This window comes from Malaya genurostris, chromosome 3, assembly GCF_030247185.1.
Source record: "Malaya genurostris strain Urasoe2022 chromosome 3, Malgen_1.1, whole genome shotgun sequence".
NCBI lineage: Eukaryota > Metazoa > Arthropoda > Insecta > Diptera > Culicidae > Malaya > Malaya genurostris.
The window spans coordinates 137,338,407-137,360,015 of NC_080572.1; the positions used below are offsets into that span (position 1 = coordinate 137,338,407).

A 21,609-nucleotide genomic window follows, 5' to 3' on the forward strand; every position below is an offset into this window, starting at 1 on the left:
AGTGGTTAGAATAAAAGTTTTCGTGAAGTCTGGGAATTGCAATATAATTGGAGACATTAAATATTGTTTTAGAGTATAAAATGCGTTTTGGCATTGTGGTGACCAAATGAATTGATGGTTTTTTTTTTCAGTAACTGGTGTAATGGATGAGCTATGATCGAAAAATTCGGAACAAATTTACGATAGTAGTTGCAAAATGCTACGAATCGTCGCACTTCGTCACTATTTGTTGGTACTGGGTAATTTTTTATTGCTTCAAATTTTGAATCGTCTGGCAAAATGCCTTTATCGGTTATTTTATGTCCCAAGTATATTACTTCACTTCTAAAAAATTTGCATTTACTTGCATTCAATTTTAAGTTATATTTTCTAAGTCGTTCAAATACCTTTATTAAATTCGATAAATGATGTTTAATTGAGCATCCTGTTACAATGATATCATCAATGTAGACGAAAGCCATTTCTGGTGTCAGACCAGCCATAGCGATTGTCATCATCCTTTGAAAGCTATTCGGGCTGACATTTAGTCCAAATGGCAATCTTGTAAATTGAAAATGACCTGTCTGGGTCGAGAATGCAGTGTATTTTCTTGCATTTTCGCTTAGTGGTATCTGATGAAATCCGGACATCAGATCCAGTGTGCTAAAAAATTTTGCTCTGCCAAGTTGATCTAGAATAGTATCAATTCTTGGTAGTGGAAATTTATCTGCAAGAAGTTTTTTGTTTAGCTGTCTGAAGTCAACAACTAATCGCCATTTTTTTGAGTTATCCTCACCCTTCTTTGGTACTAGTAGGATGGGATTATTATAAGAAGATATGGAAGGTTCGATAATCTTTTCGTTTAGCATTTTATATACCTGCCCATCGATTTCGTTTTTCTGCGAATGAATCATTTTATAGTAAGGGATATAGACTGGTACGTTATCAGTCAGTTCTATATCCTGGGTATAAAAATTGTTGGTAGTAAGTGGCTCATTTTGTAGACAGAAAATGTCGTTGTAATTGCTTATAAGTTTCTTGAAATCGTTTGCTGCGTAGAATGGTACATCCGACTTTTCTATGCTTTTTAAAATTTCATTTGTACGTTGCTCTTTGTTGTTATCGCCTAAATTTGTTTTCAAGTGTTTATAATTTTCTAAAGGTTCTAGTTTTAGGTTGAGATTATTGGTGCTTAAATTAACGGTTGAGTCTGTGGTGTTCAAAATTTTAATAAAAGTGTTTTCTGGTGATATGATAGTACTTCCACAGAACACACCAGGGGTCAATTCCTGTGAAACTATTATCATATCTTTGTTAATTTTGAGATTGTGAAGTTGTCTTATTACTTCACACCTTGGTGGTATAATATATTTTTGGTAAATTGTATCTTCAATTGGTAATGAAATAATATTATTATAAATTTTGAAATTTAGCATCCAACATTCGTAATCAATGATGCACTTATGAGAAGACAGGAAATCTCTTCCTAAAATGCCATCAGTTAGGATTGGAAAGTTGTTATCTACTATGTGAAAAGTGTGGTTGGTAACAAGTCCATTGCCAAAATTTAATTCTGTTGTGGTTGTTGCCAAAGTTTCGGTTGAAATGTTTGTTATGCCAGTAATTTTTATTTTATTATTAGCGTCTAGTGGGTGGTTATTATTTACTTTGTTGATTTTTATGACGGAAATGTCCGCTCCGGAATCTAATAAAAAGTTGCACAATGAATTAGCCATTTGTACATAAATTTTTACAAAATTTGATGCACAGATGTTCATTGAATAAATCTTCCTAAAAAATTTTGTGGTGGTGTTTGAGCATTGTTAGAATTATTCGGAATAACAGTAATATTACCGTTAGGTTGTGCATTCGGGGCTGCATGTTGATTATTCGGTTGTTCTGGTTGTACGAGGAGCATTCGAGGGTTTCGATTATTATAAGCTCCGCGACTGTAACCTCTGTTATTGTAATTATGCCAGTTTTGTCTGTTTGAATTAAAATTGTTTCGGTATGTGTTGCGGTAGTTTTGGTGTCCTCTGGAATTAGTTCTGTTATTATTATAGTTATTGTAATGTCCGGGGTGCCCATTGCGATGTGAGTATTGTCCACCAGACGTATTTGGTCTTCCACGCCCGCGACTAGTGTGTCGTGTGGTAAAAATTTGAGCAGCGTTGCTCGTTTCTGTAATGTTCTCTTTTACCTTTTGGGTTGCTGCATTAATGTCAGCAAAATTGCCCGCTTTTAGTATAATTTTTATTTCTTGGGACGTTACTCCTTTAATAAGAGAGTTCAGTCCGCTTTTGGTTGCTAACGAATTAGCCGTCTGCTCTGGGACTCCCTGAGCTAGATAGGTACATTTTAGCCGTAATGTAAGGTTTTCAATTTCTTCGCATAATTCACTGGTTTTAGTGCTTTTCACCTGATTCAATTTAGCTACTATGGAGTCCGGGGACTCACTTACTTTACAGCGTCTTTCGACGTCGTCTGCTAACGCTTGTAGCGTATCGCAGTTTCCTAGCCCTAGCCGCGCTTTACCGGTTAGTCTAGTTTTAACGAATTTTAATGCCGTTGCTAGTTGGTTTGCTGGTGTCAGTTCAGCCAGTAAACTTACGGCGTCTGTAAACGATGATAATGAGTCTACTGAGCCATCGTACATGGGTACGATGGCAGTCGCCTGCTTCACGTCAAATATTGCGTCGGTCATTGTTTTTCCTTTTTTTGATTCTATACCTAGACTACTTAATTTTTGGGTAATTATTTTATTTACTTCGTAATTCCACGACCGGGAGTTTTTTACTAGTATATGAAATTCTTCGTTCGGTATTTCGTCTTCCTTTTCTATCAAAAACAGCTCAAACCCTGTAAACGCCTCAGCGCACTTCTTTCTTTTTGACTCTAACAATTCTCTAGATATGGGTGTGTTTACTGCCTTTTTGCAGTAGGTATAAAGACATTTTAATATTTCATAGTAATTCATCACCCAGCTAATTTAAAACTCACTAAAGTAAGCGTAAATGCATTTTAATTATTTTTTTTGTGTACTACTAACAAATGGGTTTTCAGATTTTTTTTCTTGTCATAGTACTTAAATCTAACTTATTTTCATATCTATTTTAAGCACTTGTCTCACCTGGTTGACATCGCCCGTTACTTCCTACCTTCTTTAATAGTTGGAAAGATGCTCTGAAGGCTGGAAAATTTTTCTTTATTGTTTTCGTCCCGTAGGACCACTGTTCCCTCATTGGGTAAGATTTTTTTTTGTATTTTGTCCCGTAGGACCACTGTTCCCTACTGGGTAATGTTTTATTGTTTTCGTCCCGTAGGACCACTGTTCCCTACTGGGTAATGTTTTATTTTCGCCGCTCTCAAAACTTGCTTGCTGGCTGCTTTCATTGATTCCGGTCCATTCTCAGTTTTTTTTTGTTAGTTTATAATCGTTTACCTAAACATTTAAAGCACGATTCAAATTCACGCGTTAGTGCTTCGCATCCTGTCGGTTCGATATCAACCGCTTAGCGAATTATTTTCTTTTGTTCCGGTTCTCATGTATAAATTATAAACAATTAACTATTTAACATCGTATCACTTCTCGCCGGCTGGTCGATTCTCGTTCCGTTTTGTAGAATTTCAGTATCATGGAGAGACAGAAGAAGACTCTCCCGCGTTCGATTTCAAAGCCTTTGCAGGACAGTTTGAGGGATGCTTACATAAATCAGGGTACATCATTCGCTAGAGTTTGGGAGCATGGTTTTCAAAACCAATTACAGTTCAGGGCAATGACAAACAACAAGTGACAGTGTGATAGTTTAACTTTTTCTTTCTCACACGGCACTAATTTTTCTTCACAGCGCGACGACAACGACCATCTTTACTCGACTACGCTCACTTTCGTACAATTATTTGAACTGTTTTTTTTTTTTGACTGATAACTTTGGCCCGTGACACATGTCAACGGTTCGCCATGTGGTATTTTCGGATTAAGAACCAGAGTGGTTGACTGGTTTTGTCGTGAATACGACTTACTTTACTATGGGGCGCCTTTTCAAAATTTACCCTCTGAGAGAGTGATAAGTTTTTGATCGTGAATATCTCTTGTTGTATCTAACGAATCAACATAATTTTTGCTACATGCCATCGGAAATATGATCACAATTTTGTGATAAAATATTCAGTTGTGTGACATAATCTCACATAATTCAAAATTAATTTTTTTCTGAAATGTTTGGTATCAACGAGTATCAAAGAGGATAATTCATAAGGCGCGATTGCCTTTCTCGTATTTTTAAAGCTCATAGCTCAGTGATTTGTGAAGGATTTATATAATCTAATAACCAATAGAATCGAAATTTTTCAACTTAAGGGTGTATAGAAAAAGCACTAAATATTTCAATAGTACACTATTGAAAAACCTATCTCATTTGACCCATGTCAACACCAGCCAATCAGAACGTATTCTGAGGAAAAGAACAAAATATCTGCTGCTGTTCGAGAAAAATGTTCCGAACAGTGCTTAATATCACAGTGAGTTCCACAATTTGGTCCTTCTAAAAGGCATGAATTAATCCCTACAGAATCCTGATAGTTTTTTTCAATGAAATGCAAATCCGAAATGAAATAATCGACATTAAAATTCTTTATGCTGCTATTTTTATAGCCGTTAGGACCGCCCATTAGTGAAAAAGCTACAAAGAAATCACGTAAAAAGAAACCTCTTAACAAAAATTGGATCAGTTTGGATTCTATCGCCAGATGTATTGTGTGTCGTTTGCAAAGCTAGTTTCGCTTCCGACAAGAGCGATTACGTCACAGCTGCTAGTCGTTTGTATTGGTGAAAAAGCAACGAAAAGGGGACAACGGTGGAGAGCATCATACAAAATCAGCCGTTCCGATGGCTCTAAAAATTTTCTAAAGAACTATTAGGATTTCTTACTCGCAAATCGAAGGTAAAAATCCTCAGTTTAGTGCAAATCTAGAACTGTTTGATTAGATTTGTGCATTTTTCGCTGTGTGAAATTCACAGTAATCGAGATCAAGTGGAGCCTTCTTTGTTTTTGCGAAAAATATGAAAAAGGGGAATGCTTGAATAATTCATACAATTGATCAACTAATTGATATTCGAAAGTGTTAAGGAATATGTCAGTTGTTTTCGTATTCACGACATCCATTTATGTCTCTGACATTACCCACCCGCCTTTTTTTAATAATGAATGTGTATTTTCATTTCTACTTATCTCTAGCCGTACAATTATTCTTGCCGTAACTTATCGTTTCCTACCGGACGTACCTGGAGCGGGAGAAATCGGAAAAAACCATAGAGAGGGAGAGAATGTCATGCTAATGGAGAAGGACTGGTAAAAACGTTCACAGCTGTGATGTCATAGATTTGGTTATCGACCTCCGCTTTATGCAGGACAAGCAATCACGAAATATATTGCTAGCTGCCTGCGCGGTGGACTTAGGTCGAGGTAAATGCGAACGCGCATTTCTGTAAGGTGTATGACCGGGATATCCAAATACGTGGAAATGTCGTATTTGGTTTGGGATTGAATGTAAACTGTACTTAGAATGGATCATGCTAGGATGGGATAATGTGTTATATTACAGCGGTAAAAATAACTTCGAAAAGTGCACACACAGACATTTTCAGATCTCGTCGAACTGCGTCAAATGGTATATAACACTATGGATCTCCGAAGCTCCGTTCGATTCGACTCACCAGTTCGAATACCTTTCTATAGAGAAAGGCAGAAAAAGAGTTAGTATATCAGAAAACGATATCAACCCTGTCCTTTGAAATATTAACGAAACAGTTCTCCTTAGAATTGAGAATAGACGACATTTAAACCGACGACACGACCTTACTATTCAATACTGTATCGCAAATTTAACTACCCCTCAGTAATTGGTAATGTCAAAATGAATTCTCTTGAACAAAAAATTTAACTGGCAACACAGGTTGATAAGTTGTTGATTTTGAATAACAGTTACTATAACCTTGATTACTATATATAAGAGACATGAGAAATGTAAGCAAAAAAACTACGAATAGTAGTGTAAATTGCGGAAAATAAAAATTTGGCTAACCAACAGCCTCTAATGGAAGGTCTTATCGCAGTTAATTTGCAAATGCTCCAGCCGAACTTTTATCTCTCATAATTTGTTTGAATTATTTCTCCGATTCGCTGAGAATTTTTAATTACAAAATATTGAACAATTTTTTTTCTTGGTATGAAACTGAAATTGATTAAAAGATTGGTAAAACAATTACCTAATTTAGCGCAATACAAATCTTATCGTTCCTTATTCAGCATCGCCTATTGTGCCAAATGCAACAGATGGTGATCTTCAGGTATTTACCGGTAGTTCACTGATACTTGTTATTCATCACAGTCAAAATGGCATTCTGATTGAAGTTAGTTTTGAATTTTCTAATTTGTATGTCGAGTGAATCTTACCATACCAACGAATTAAAATGTTTTCATCACTTACCCGATCCTATCATGAGGTCTCATTCAGCAGTCCAACGTATATGTTGAGAGCTTCGGAATGCTGAAATAATGACAATCCCCCGATAAATGCATATGTCTGCTTTTTCCCCATTTTTGAAAATTTGTATAAGGAAAGAGTTTTTCCACGTATCTGGAAAATCTCCAGACTGAAGCGAATTATTAAAAAGCCAGAACAAAGTTGCAACATCTAATGCTAATTTTTTCATAAATATGGGTGGAATCCCATCAGGTCTGGCACTTTTAGATCCAATTTGTTTAGGGCATCTATTATCTCAAGTATCTTAAACTCAATGGAAGAGCTCCCCTTACTTGAAGAATATGACTTTCTCGTTTGTTCGAATGTGGAGGCCACAGAACAAGCCCAAACCAAACGATTTCTTGGTCCAAGAAATGGCTTGCAGGACGTGTCTTAAAAGGAGAGGAGGAACTCCTCGGAACTTTGAAAAATTCCTAACACTAGAAACCAAATACAAGAGCATACTTCATGCCAAGAATTGTAGCTATTGGAGACATTTTGTCGGAGGTTTGTCAAGAGAAACCTCAATGAACACTGTTTGGAACAAGGCCAGACGAATGAGGAATCGTAACGTAAGCAATGAGAGTGAGATGATGATGATTTTGATCCCACCTCATACCTCTACAAAGGTGTGAGAAGAACGAGTTATCTAAATGATAATTAATATTTTAGCCCATATCTTATCCAGTAAACAAAGAAAACGATCTGATTAATCTAGCAGGTATAGATTCTTCTGCAAAAGAACGACTTACCACAAAATTACATTTTCAAACGTTTGTAGACTGCTTATTATTTTTAACTCTCGAACAAACTAAAAATCCATCATCGTCCTACCAAACACACTAACTCAATACTTCTCACAATAATATATATATATTTATATAAACAAATAAAAAATAAATTCGTCGTAATACGTAAAAATTTGAAAAAGTTGAACTATCTAGATATTTACTTACAAAACGGCCTTTATGTGTGAAATACATAACTTTTTGAACTTCACCAATGTCGTTGCGCGTTTTATCTGTCTTGACATCGAATTGAGAAAAATAGAGCATGCCAGATTTTGAATATGAATACCATGGTTAAGTAGTAAATTCTCTGTTTCACTGAAATCTATTGTATGCGTTCAGTAAAAAATCTGAGGAAGTATATCTACTACATTTTGGAATTAATCGCATGGTTTTATTTTGCAGTTGCTGTAATCTCAAGATTTGTATGTTATTAGCAAGAAACAGAATGGTTGGGAAAAGTCAATGTGTGGTGAAATGACTGTTTTATACAATAGAATCATACTCTTTCTAGTAAGGAACCGATGGATGAACAAATATCCTTTTTGTAAGAAACCGATGGATTAAAATATCTTTTGCTAGGAAAGTTTGCCCAGATTCTGCTCCTTCGGGACTCTCATCCAAACAATGATTCCATTGATAGCCCCTTTACAATGATTGAATTTTCTATGGCACTCTTGTCTTGTAACAATAACGCTCCTGATTTGGACATAATTAAATTCAACTTGGTGAAGAATCTGCCGACCTCGCAAAAAGACGCTTTTTGGAATTGTTCAACAAGTTGTCTTGAGCAAAATATTGTTCCAGCCGACTGAAAGCAAGTGAAAGTTATCGCCATTCAAAAACCGGGGAAACCAGCTTCCAATCAATATAGACCCATTGCCATGTTGTCCTGTATCAGAAAATTATTGGCTTGTTGCCAGATACTCAGTTTGGCTTCCGAAGAAATAAAGAAACGAATGATTGTCTGGCATTGCTATCGTCTGACATCCAAATTACCAACGCTCAAAAACAACATGTGGCATCTGTAGTTTTGGACATTAAAGGAGCATTTGATTCAGTTTCCATTGATGTTCTTTCAGACAAGCTCAACCAACATGGGCTTCCAGCGGTTATAAATAATTATTTGCCCAACTTTTTGTCAGAGAAGCGCATGTATTTTTCACATGGCGGTAACATTCAGAATTAGCTACATTGCTCTCCCGCAAGGCTCATACCTCATTCCGCTCCTCTATAATTTAGATAACTTGTCCGTTTGGCTGTTCATCTGTGTGTCGAATTTTCTGCGTAGAAAACAGAGCTGGTCGTCTTTTCAAAAAGTATTATCCCTCGCAGCTTTAGCGTCATATAATGGGAAGAATTATCGCGCAGGTTTTGACTTTCAAATACCTCGGTGTGGTTTGATTCCAAATGCACGTTGGGAGGACCCATTAGGTATCTGATAACAAAATGCCAACAAAGAGTAAATTTTCTTCGAACAATAACAGGATCTTTCTTGTTGGGGTGCGCATTCGAAAGATCTACTAAAATTATATCAGACAGATACTTTCAGTGATGGAATATGAATGCGTTTGCTTTCGTTCCGCTGCAAACTTCCATTTTGTCAAATTAGACCGAATTCAGTATTGTTGTTTGCGAATTGTCTTAGGCTGCATACAGTTCTGGCGAGAGTTCTTCCATTGAAAGATCGCTTTTGGGAGCTTTCATCACGACTGCTAATAAAATGTGAGAAACTTTATCCCCTGGTTATTAATAACTTCGAAAGGCTAGTCGAGCTGCAATCTCAAACAAGATTCATGACAGTATATTATAACCGTATGTCACAGGACATCGACCCTTTAAGATATATTCCTATCCGTGTCAGCCTCCTATATGTCACTGACTCAACTTTATTTTTCGACACATCCATGCAGCGCGAAGTGCGTGGAATCCCTGATCACCGCTCGATGGAAATCCCAAAAATACTTTCAAGTTCAAGTAAGTTCAGGCATATTCACTCTGAGAAACTGTTTTACACGAATGGATCACGAATCACGAAACATATTGAATAATAATTATCAAATCCTAATAGTCTGGGTCCCAACTCATTGTTCCATTCCAGGCCAAGAAAGAGTCGATATTTTAGCCAAACGTTGAGCTATTGAGGGTGAAATTTATGAGCGGTCGATAGCTTACAACGAATTCTATAGCACGTCTCGCTAAGGAACACTTGTCAGCTGGCAAGCTTCATGGGTCGTTGGGTGCACTCAATTTTTCCTAAAACATCGTCAAAAGCATAGTTCAGGGAGCTGGATGTGAGTAGGGATTTCATTCGTGTGACGACCAGACTCATATCCAATCACTATACGTTAGATGCACATTACCTTCGAATTGTACCTTCCGAGACTAATTATTGTGCTTGTGGCGAAGGTTATCGCGATATTGATCATGTCGTTTGGACATGCGTGGAGTATTTCGTCATTTACTATTGAATTTACTCATGAATATTTTTTTGAACCAACCGATTAACTGCTAACAATTATGAAATAGCTTATTAGTTTTATACATTTTATTGATAATTTCATAAAATATGAATATAAATAAATAAGCTGTTTGAAAGGGTTTGTATTGCAAATGATTTTCCCAAAATGTCATATTATTCTCGTCGAACTGCGTCAAATGGTATATAACACTATGGATCTCCGAAGCTCCGTTCGATTCGACTCACCAGTTCGAATACCTTTCTATAGAGAAAGGCAGAAAAAGAGTTAGTATATCAGAAAACGATATCAACCCTGTCCTTTGAAATATTAACGAAACAGTTCTCCTTAGAATTGAGAATAGACGACATTTAAACCGACGACACGACCTTACTATTCAATACTGTATCGCAAATTTAACTACCCCTCAGTAATTGGTAATGTCAAAATGAATTCTCTTGAACAAAAAATTTAACTGGCAACACAGGTTGATAAGTTGTTGATTTTGAATAACAGTTACTATAACCTTGATTACTATATATAAGAGACATGAGAAATGTAAGCAAAAAAACTACGAATAGTAGTGTAAATTGCGGAAAATAAAAATTTGGCTAACCAACAGCCTCTAATGGAAGGTCTTATCGCAGTTAATTTGCAAATGCTCCAGCCGAACTTTTATCTCTCATAATTTGTTTGAATTATTTCTCCGATTCGCTGAGAATTTTTAATTACAAAATATTGAACAATTTTTTTTCTTGGTATGAAACTGAAATTGATTAAAAGATTGGTAAAACAATTACCTAATTTAGCGCAATACAAATCTTATCGTTCCTTATTCAGCATCGCCTATTGTGCCAAATGCAACAGATGGTGATCTTCAGGTATTTACCGGTAGTTCACTGATACTTGTTATTCATCACAGTCAAAATGGCATTCTGATTGAAGTTAGTTTTGAATTTTCTAATTTGTATGTCGAGTGAATCTTACCATACCAACGAATTAAAATGTTTTCATCACTTACCCGATCCTATCATGAGGGCTCATTCAGCAGTCCAACGTATATGTCGAGAGCTTCGGAATGCTGAAATAATGGCAATCCCCCGATAAATGCATATGTCTGCTTTTTCCCCATTTTTGAAAATTTGTATAAGGAAAGAGTTTTTCCACGTATCTGGAAAAACTCCAGACTGAAGCGAATTATTAAAAAGCCAGAACAAAGTTGCAACATCTAATGCTAATTTTTTCATAAATATGGGTGGAATCCCATCAGGTCTGGCACTTTTAGATCCAATTTGTTTAGGGCATCTATTATCTCAAGTATCTTAAACTCAATGGAAGAGCTCCCCTTACTTGAAGAATATGACTTTCTCGTTTGTTCGAATGTGGAGGCCACAGAACAAGCCCAAACCAAACGATTTCTTGGTCCAAGAAATGGCTTGCAGGACGTGTCTTAAAAGGAGAGGAGGAACTCCTCGGAACTTTGAAAAATTCCTAACACTAGAAACCAAATACAAGAGCATACTTCATGCCAAGAATTGTAGCTATTGGAGACATTTTGTCGGAGGTTTGTCAAGAGAAACCTCAATGAACACTGTTTGGAACAAGGCCAGACGAATGAGGAATCGTAACGTAAGCAATGAGAGTGAGATGATGATGATTTTGATCCCACCTCATACCTCTACAAAGGTGTGAGAAGAACGAGTTATCTAAATGATAATTAATATTTTAGCCCATATCTTATCCAGTAAACAAAGAAAACGATCTGATTAATCTAGCAGGTATAGATTCTTCTGCAAAAGAACGACTTACCACAAAATTACATTTTCAAACGTTTGTAGACTGCTTATTATTTTTAACTCTCGAACAAACTAAAAATCCATCATCGTCCTACCAAACACACTAACTCAATACTTCTCACAATAATATATATATATTTATATAAACAAATAAAAAATAAATTCGTCGTAATACGTAAAAATTTGAAAAAGTTGAACTATCTAGATATTTACTTACAAAACGGCCTTTATGTGTGAAATACATAACTTTTTGAACTTCACCAATGTCGTTGCGCGTTTTATCTGTCTTGACATCGAATTGAGAAAAATAGAGCATGCCAGATTTTGAATATGAATACCATGGTTAAGTAGTAAATTCTCTGTTTCACTGAAATCTATTGTATGCGTTCAGTAAAAAATCTGAGGAAGTATATCTACTACATTTTGGAATTAATCGCATGGTTTTATTTTGCAGTTGCTGTAATCTCAAGATTTGTATGTTATTAGCAAGAAACAGAATGGTTGGGAAAAGTCAATGTGTGGTGAAATGACTGTTTTATACAATAGAATCATACTCTTTCTAGTAAGGAACCGATGGATGAACAAATATCCTTTTTGTAAGAAACCGATGGATTAAAATATCTTTTGCTAGGAAAGTTTGCCCAGATTCTGCTCCTTCGGGACTCTCATCCAAACAATGATTCCATTGATAGCCCCTTTACAATGATTGAATTTTCTATGGCACTCTTGTCTTGTAACAATAACGCTCCTGATTTGGACATAATTAAATTCAACTTGGTGAAGAATCTGCCGACCTCGCAAAAAGACGCTTTTTGGAATTGTTCAACAAGTTGTCTTGAGCAAAATATTGTTCCAGCCGACTGAAAGCAAGTGAAAGTTATCGCCATTCAAAAACCGGGGAAACCAGCTTCCAATCAATATAGACCCATTGCCATGTTGTCCTGTATCAGAAAATTATTGGCTTGTTGCCAGATACTCAGTTTGGCTTCCGAAGAAATAAAGAAACGAATGATTGTCTGGCATTGCTATCGTCTGACATCCAAATTACCAACGCTCAAAAACAACATGTGGCATCTGTAGTTTTGGACATTAAAGGAGCATTTGATTCAGTTTCCATTGATGTTCTTTCAGACAAGCTCAACCAACATGGGCTTCCAGCGGTTATAAATAATTATTTGCCCAACTTTTTGTCAGAGAAGCGCATGTATTTTTCACATGGCGGTAACATTCAGAATTAGCTACATTGCTCTCCCGCAAGGCTCATACCTCATTCCGCTCCTCTATAATTTAGATAACTTGTCCGTTTGGCTGTTCATCTGTGTGTCGAATTTTCTGCGTAGAAAACAGAGCTGGTCGTCTTTTCAAAAAGTATTATCCCTCGCAGCTTTAGCGTCATATAATGGGAAGAATTATCGCGCAGGTTTTGACTTTCAAATACCTCGGTGTGGTTTGATTCCAAATGCACGTTGGGAGGACCCATTAGGTATCTGATAACAAAATGCCAACAAAGAGTAAATTTTCTTCGAACAATAACAGGATCTTTCTTGTTGGGGTGCGCATTCGAAAGATCTACTAAAATTATATCAGACAGATACTTTCAGTGATGGAATATGAATGCGTTTGCTTTCGTTCCGCTGCAAACTTCCATTTTGTCAAATTAGACCGAATTCAGTATTGTTGTTTGCGAATTGTCTTAGGCTGCATACAGTTCTGGCGAGAGTTCTTCCATTGAAAGATCGCTTTTGGGAGCTTTCATCACGACTGCTAATAAAATGTGAGAAACTTTATCCCCTGGTTATTAATAACTTCGAAAGGCTAGTCGAGCTGCAATCTCAAACAAGATTCATGACAGTATATTATAACCGTATGTCACAGGACATCGACCCTTTAAGATATATTCCTATCCGTGTCAGCCTCCTATATGTCACTGACTCAACTTTATTTTTCGACACATCCATGCAGCGCGAAGTGCGTGGAATCCCTGATCACCGCTCGATGGAAATCCCAAAAATACTTTCAAGTTCAAGTAAGTTCAGGCATATTCACTCTGAGAAACTGTTTTACACGAATGGATCACGAATCACGAAACATATTGAATAATAATTATCAAATCCTAATAGTCTGGGTCCCAACTCATTGTTCCATTCCAGGCCAAGAAAGAGTCGATATTTTAGCCAAACGTTGAGCTATTGAGGGTGAAATTTATGAGCGGTCGATAGCTTACAACGAATTCTATAGCGCGTCTCGCTAAGGAACACTTGTCAGCTGGCAAGCTTCATGGGTCGTTGGGTGCACTCAATTTTTCCTAAAACATCGTCAAAAGCATAGTTCAGGGAGCTGGATGTGAGTAGGGATTTCATTCGTGTGACGACCAGACTCATATCCAATCACTATACGTTAGATGCACATTACCTTCGAATTGTACCTTCCGAGACTAATTATTGTGCTTGTGGCGAAGGTTATCGCGATATTGATCATGTCGTTTGGACATGCGTGGAGTATTTCGTCATTTACTATTGAATTTACTCATGAATATTTTTTTGAACCAACCGATTAACTGCTAACAATTATGAAATAGCTTATTAGTTTTATACATTTTATTGATAATTTCATAAAATATGAATATAAATAAATAAGCTGTTTGAAAGGGTTTGTATTGCAAATGATTTTCCCAAAATGTCATATTATTCTCGTCGAACTGCGTCAAATGGTATATAACACTATGGATCTCCGAAGCTCCGTTCGATTCGACTCACCAGTTCGAATACCTTTCTATAGAGAAAGGCAGAAAAAGAGTTAGTATATCAGAAAACGATATCAACCCTGTCCTTTGAAATATTAACGAAACAGTTCTCCTTAGAATTGAGAATAGACGACATTTAAACCGACGACACGACCTTACTATTCAATACTGTATCGCAAATTTAACTACCCCTCAGTAATTGGTAATGTCAAAATGAATTCTCTTGAACAAAAAATTTAACTGGCAACACAGGTTGATAAGTTGTTGATTTTGAATAACAGTTACTATAACCTTGATTACTATATATAAGAGACATGAGAAATGTAAGCAAAAAAACTACGAATAGTAGTGTAAATTGCGGAAAATAAAAATTTGGCTAACCAACAGCCTCTAATGGAAGGTCTTATCGCAGTTAATTTGCAAATGCTCCAGCCGAACTTTTATCTCTCATAATTTGTTTGAATTATTTCTCCGATTCGCTGAGAATTTTTAATTACAAAATATTGAACAATTTTTTTTCTTGGTATGAAACTGAAATTGATTAAAAGATTGGTAAAACAATTACCTAATTTAGCGCAATACAAATCTTATCGTTCCTTATTCAGCATCGCCTATTGTGCCAAATGCAACAGATGGTGATCTTCAGGTATTTACCGGTAGTTCACTGATACTTGTTATTCATCACAGTCAAAATGGCATTCTGATTGAAGTTAGTTTTGAATTTTCTAATTTGTATGTCGAGTGAATCTTACCATACCAACGAATTAAAATGTTTTCATCACTTACCCGATCCTATCATGAGGGCTCATTCAGCAGTCCAACGTATATGTCGAGAGCTTCGGAATGCTGAAATAATGGCAATCCCCCGATAAATGCATATGTCTGCTTTTTCCCCATTTTTGAAAATTTGTATAAGGAAAGAGTTTTTCCACGTATCTGGAAAAACTCCAGACTGAAGCGAATTATTAAAAAGCCAGAACAAAGTTGCAACATCTAATGCTAATTTTTTCATAAATATGGGTGGAATCCCATCAGGTCTGGCACTTTTAGATCCAATTTGTTTAGGGCATCTATTATCTCAAGTATCTTAAACTCAATGGAAGAGCTCCCCTTACTTGAAGAATATGACTTTCTCGTTTGTTCGAATGTGGAGGCCACAGAACAAGCCCAAACCAAACGATTTCTTGGTCCAAGAAATGGCTTGCAGGACGTGTCTTAAAAGGAGAGGAGGAACTCCTCGGAACTTTGAAAAATTCCTAACACTAGAAACCAAATACAAGAGCATACTTCATGCCAAGAATTGTAGCTATTGGAGACATTTTGTCGGAGGTTTGTCAAGAGAAACCTCAATGAACACTGTTTGGAACAAGGCCAGACGAATGAGGAATCGTAACGTAAGCAATGAGAGTGAGATGATGATGATTTTGATCCCACCTCATACCTCTACAAAGGTGTGAGAAGAACGAGTTATCTAAATGATAATTAATATTTTAGCCCATATCTTATCCAGTAAACAAAGAAAACGATCTGATTAATCTAGCAGGTATAGATTCTTCTGCAAAAGAACGACTTACCACAAAATTACATTTTCAAACGTTTGTAGACTGCTTATTATTTTTAACTCTCGAACAAACTAAAAATCCATCATCGTCCTACCAAACACACTAACTCAATACTTCTCACAATAATATATATATATTTATATAAACAAATAAAAAATAAATTCGTCGTAATACGTAAAAATTTGAAAAAGTTGAACTATCTAGATATTTACTTACAAAACGGCCTTTATGTGTGAAATACATAACTTTTTGAACTTCACCAATGTCGTTGCGCGTTTTATCTGTCTTGACATCGAATTGAGAAAAATAGAGCATGCCAGATTTTGAATATGAATACCATGGTTAAGTAGTAAATTCTCTGTTTCACTGAAATCTATTGTATGCGTTCAGTAAAAAATCTGAGGAAGTATATCTACTACATTTTGGAATTAATCGCATGGTTTTATTTTGCAGTTGCTGTAATCTCAAGATTTGTATGTTATTAGCAAGAAACAGAATGGTTGGGAAAAGTCAATGTGTGGTGAAATGACTGTTTTATACAATAGAATCATACTCTTTCTAGTAAGGAACCGATGGATGAACAAATATCCTTTTTGTAAGAAACCGATGGATTAAAATATCTTTTGCTAGGAAAGTTTGCCCAGATTCTGCTCCTTCGGGACTCTCATCCAAACAATGATTCCATTGATAGCCCCTTTACAATGATTGAATTTTCTATGGCACTCTTGTCTTGTAACAATAACGCTCCTGATTTGGACATAATTAAATTCAACTTGGTGAAGAATCTGCCGACCTCGCAAAAAGACGCTTTTTGGAATTGTTCAACAAGTTGTCTTGAGCAAAATATTGTTCCAGCCGACTGAAAGCAAGTGAAAGTTATCGCCATTCAAAAACCGGGGAAACCAGCTTCCAATCAATATAGACCCATTGCCATGTTGTCCTGTATCAGAAAATTATTGGCTTGTTGCCAGATACTCAGTTTGGCTTCCGAAGAAATAAAGAAACGAATGATTGTCTGGCATTGCTATCGTCTGACATCCAAATTACCAACGCTCAAAAACAACATGTGGCATCTGTAGTTTTGGACATTAAAGGAGCATTTGATTCAGTTTCCATTGATGTTCTTTCAGACAAGCTCAACCAACATGGGCTTCCAGCGGTTATAAATAATTATTTGCCCAACTTTTTGTCAGAGAAGCGCATGTATTTTTCACATGGCGGTAACATTCAGAATTAGCTACATTGCTCTCCCGCAAGGCTCATACCTCATTCCGCTCCTCTATAATTTAGATAACTTGTCCGTTTGGCTGTTCATCTGTGTGTCGAATTTTCTGCGTAGAAAACAGAGCTGGTCGTCTTTTCAAAAAGTATTATCCCTCGCAGCTTTAGCGTCATATAATGGGAAGAATTATCGCGCAGGTTTTGACTTTCAAATACCTCGGTGTGGTTTGATTCCAAATGCACGTTGGGAGGACCCATTAGGTATCTGATAACAAAATGCCAACAAAGAGTAAATTTTCTTCGAACAATAACAGGATCTTTCTTGTTGGGGTGCGCATTCGAAAGATCTACTAAAATTATATCAGACAGATACTTTCAGTGATGGAATATGAATGCGTTTGCTTTCGTTCCGCTGCAAACTTCCATTTTGTCAAATTAGACCGAATTCAGTATTGTTGTTTGCGAATTGTCTTAGGCTGCATACAGTTCTGGCGAGAGTTCTTCCATTGAAAGATCGCTTTTGGGAGCTTTCATCACGACTGCTAATAAAATGTGAGAAACTTTATCCCCTGGTTATTAATAACTTCGAAAGGCTAGTCGAGCTGCAATCTCAAACAAGATTCATGACAGTATATTATAACCGTATGTCACAGGACATCGACCCTTTAAGATATATTCCTATCCGTGTCAGCCTCCTATATGTCACTGACTCAACTTTATTTTTCGACACATCCATGCAGCGCGAAGTGCGTGGAATCCCTGATCACCGCTCGATGGAAATCCCAAAAATACTTTCAAGTTCAAGTAAGTTCAGGCATATTCACTCTGAGAAACTGTTTTACACGAATGGATCACGAATCACGAAACATATTGAATAATAATTATCAAATCCTAATAGTCTGGGTCCCAACTCATTGTTCCATTCCAGGCCAAGAAAGAGTCGATATTTTAGCCAAACGTTGAGCTATTGAGGGTGAAATTTATGAGCGGTCGACAGCTTACAACGAATTCCTGCAGTATGATTTTTATGTTTCTGTTTTTTGTTTTTATTTTTAAAATTTCATTTTCATATTTATAATTTTATTTTCTCTTCATATCGTAATTTTTGTTGTTTTGTCTTCTTTTTTATAAATGGATAATACGACGACAAATTACTTTCACGATAGTATTTATAGGTTCAAAGATAACTACAGCAGTGATGACAAACATACACTTAAGATTCTGCAGTGGAATGTGAGGGGTATTAACAATCTTTCCAAATTTGACGAAATCTTAATGGACCTTGAAAATTTTAAAACTTCTATAGATATCATAGTAATCGGAGAAACCTGGCTGAAGAATGATAATTGTTCCCTCTACGAAATACCGCATTATAAATCATTCTTTTCTTGTAGAGATAATTCCAGTGGAGGCTTAGCAATATATGTCAAACAAAATATCAAGCATAGACTAATAAAAAATTATACATTCGATGGATTTCATCATCTAAATATCGAATTATGTTTTAACGGACATTATTATGACATTCATGGTGTGTATCGTCCCCCTAGTTTTGACTTCAATGAATTTTCCGTCTATTTAGAAAGCTTGATGCGTTCTGTCCAACCGAAGCACACGTGTTTTATTGTAGGTGATATAAATGTTCCAATAAATCTCGTCAATAACAACATTGTGACGAGATATACGGCTTTGCTAGAATCCTATGACTTTTCGTGTACAAATTGTTTTACAACCAGACCAATTAGCGACAACATACTTGATCATATTCTATGCAAACTTGATGACACTAACCGGATTCGTAACGACACAATATATAATGAGTTAAGTGACCACTCTCTAATCTTAACGACCTTCAAATTATTTGTTGAGAGGGAACCAATGACCTTAACGAAAAAAATTGTTAACAATCGTCAATTGAATCAAGAGTTCTTCAATTTCATTAATAGCATTGATGTCATAGACAACGTTGAAACTGTTCTACAAAATATAGTGCATGTGTATAACTCCCTACTTGAAAAACATACGAGAATAATTACAAAAACAGTTAAAATGAAAGGCTCTCATTGTCCATGGATGAATTTGGGTCTATGGACACTGGTAAAAATAAAACGTAATTATCTCCATCGTGTTAAAGCAAACCCACAAGACCAACACCTTAAACAAATGCTACTACATATATCTAAAAAGGTCGATATCATGAAAAGGAATAGCAAGAAAGCATATTATGAAAACCTTCTTACAAAGACACCTCATTCAAAATTCTGGAGAAATCTCAAAAATACATTCGGAATAACAAAAAAAAGTGACAAGATAAATTTGATTCACAATGGTAACAAAATTAATGTAAACTCTGAAGTTTGTGAGATATTCAACAAATTTTTCTCTAATGTCGGCAAAGAATTAGCTGATAATATTCGTATAAACCCAACTGTTTGTCCCACAGATAATGTTCGTCGTGTTAGTGACTCTATATTTCTACGTCCGTCATCTTCTAACGAAGTCATTCTACTGATACAAAATTTGGACAATAGAAAGAGCAGTGGCCCCGACAACATCTCTGCAAGTGTGCTAAAAAGTAACCCTGTTATATTTTCTAGAATTCTCTCTCAATGCTTCAATGTAATTGTTCAGACTGGCTATTACCCTGACTGCCTCAAAGTGGCTAAAGTTATTCCCGTTTACAAGTCTGGTGATCGTTATGATTGTAATAATTATCGTCCTATATCGACTCTGTCTGTCTTCAACAAAATCTTTGAAAAACTATTGGTAAATAGACTCCTCGAATTTTTAAACAAACATAGTGTCCTTTATAAATTTCAGTATGGCTTTAGACAAGGTTCTAGCACAAATACCGCTATCATAGAATTAGTAGACAATATAATGAGCGAGATTGACCAAAAAAACATGATTGGTGCCTTATTTTTAGATCTCAAAAAAGCCTTTGACACTTTGGATCACACTATTCTCTTGGACAAACTTCAGTGCTACGGCATCAGGGGCATCGCGAACTCTATTATCAGTAGCTACTTGACAAACAGAAAACAATTCGTGTCCATCGAGGGCGACTGTAGCAATCTTGCTGCTATAAACATTGGAGTGCCACAGGGTAGCAATATAGGACCACTATTATTTCTTTTGTATATTAATGATATAGGTAACCTGCAACTCACAGGGACTCCGCGGTTATTTGCCGACGACACAGCTCTATTTTATCCTAACAATGACATCAATGCTATTATAAACTCAATGGAGAGCGATTTAGGTATTTTAGATCAATATTTTAGTGCAAATTTATTATCCTTAAATCTTATAAAAACTAAATATATGATTTTCCGGTCCATAAGGAAAATAATACCAATCCATCGTCATCCTAAATTGGGACATTATATTATTGAAAATGTGGACTGTTTCAAATATTTGGGTGTATATTTTGACCCCACGTTAACCTGGATTCACCATATTAAATCTATTGAAAAACATGTGGCTTCCTACTGCGGTATTTTGTGGAGGGTCAAGTCATATGTTCCTAAGCGTGCACTTCTAAACTTTTATTTTGCTTACATCCATTCACAGCTCACTTATTTGGTGTCGGTGTGGGGTCGCGCCGCTGGCTCTCATCTAAAAAAAATTCAAACTCTACAAAACAGGTGTCTCAAAATCATCTTCAATAAACCCCTACTGTTTTCAAGCTTATTGTTATACTCCGATAATACCCATAACATCTTACCTCTGGCATACTTATGTGATGTTCAAACATTACTGTTCGTTCATGATATACTACACAACACATCAACTCACCATAATTTACAGTTTCCAACTTTAACTCACTCTCGAACTACACGTCGTAGTAACAACCTGCTTCGCGTTCGAGCAGTCACAAACATTGGTCAAAGAAGGATTCTTTTTGTTGGTCCAATAAAATATAACGCACTTCCACTTGACATTCAAAGAACATCCAGCCGTGCCTTATTCGGGGCTAGACTGAAGTATCATTTTAAGCATAGACTGAACGAGATATTTAATTAATGTAGTTCCTTAATTTCTTCCTTGTTTTACAAACTGTCAACAGTAATTCATTCTTGTATATTTTTTTTTTAGTTAGCCTGCATCATTGTGGATCCCTTAAAAGGAAACCAATTCCACTGGGATTCCGCAATATTAATTAATTAGTTTAATTGCACATCATGAAAATACAAACATCTCAGCGTATTGTAACGTAAGACTTTCTTTTAGTAGTATTTTTGCCAGATTATTATTTTTTTTTTTTTTGAGCTGAGATTAGTTTGCGTCCACTACCAGGGTGCTTCACAAATTGAAGCTCTTTGGTGTGGGGGAGTGTGGTGGGCAAATAAAAAAAAAAAAAAAAAAAAAAAAAAAAAAAAAAAATTCTATAGCGCGTCTCGCTAAGGAACACTTGTCAGCTGGCAAGCTTCATGGGTCGTTGGGTGCACTCAATTATTCCTAAAACATCGTCAAAAGCATAGTTCAGGGAGCTGGATGTGAGTAGGGATTTCATTCGTGTGACGTCCAGACTCA

At 36.2% G+C, this 21,609-nt stretch overlaps 1 protein-coding gene across 9 annotated transcripts in view; it reads left to right on the top strand.

The window, feature by feature from the left end:
* The window catches only part of LOC131435136 (uncharacterized), a 252,550-nt gene that overhangs the window by 226,111 nt on the left and 4,830 nt on the right, over positions 1-21,609 (top strand). The window contains exon 6 of one of the 9 annotated variants that reach the window (XR_009230449.1): positions 3,098-3,224. The exons of 7 other annotated variants lie outside the window; for them this stretch is intronic. The gene's annotated coding sequence lies outside the window, so the exon portion shown is untranslated. Of the gene's footprint in view, positions 1-3,097; positions 3,225-9,205; positions 17,878-21,609 lie in introns of all 9 variants that reach the window. One more of the 9 variants, XR_009230450.1, reaches the window with a different exon arrangement.